Raw genomic sequence first — 216 nt, 5'->3', positions numbered from 1 at the left:
GGCGGACGTCGCCACAATCGATAGGTGTTGGTCGCGGCGCAAGGGGTGGCATGAGAGAGAGAGAGAGTTAGGTTGCCAGAGTGGTGGATGGGTGGGGGATGCGGAGGATCTGACATCTGCCGGAGGTGCGAGGTGAGAGGAGGGAGGGGGAGGGCTGACGGCGAGCTGTGGGTGGAGGGATGGGAAGATCTGGTGTGTGGCGGCGATGGGGAATCG

This window comes from Triticum dicoccoides, chromosome 4B, assembly GCF_002162155.2.
Source record: "Triticum dicoccoides isolate Atlit2015 ecotype Zavitan chromosome 4B, WEW_v2.0, whole genome shotgun sequence".
NCBI classification, from domain to species: Eukaryota; Viridiplantae; Streptophyta; class Magnoliopsida; order Poales; family Poaceae; genus Triticum; species Triticum dicoccoides.
This window is presented reverse-complemented; position numbering follows the sequence as displayed.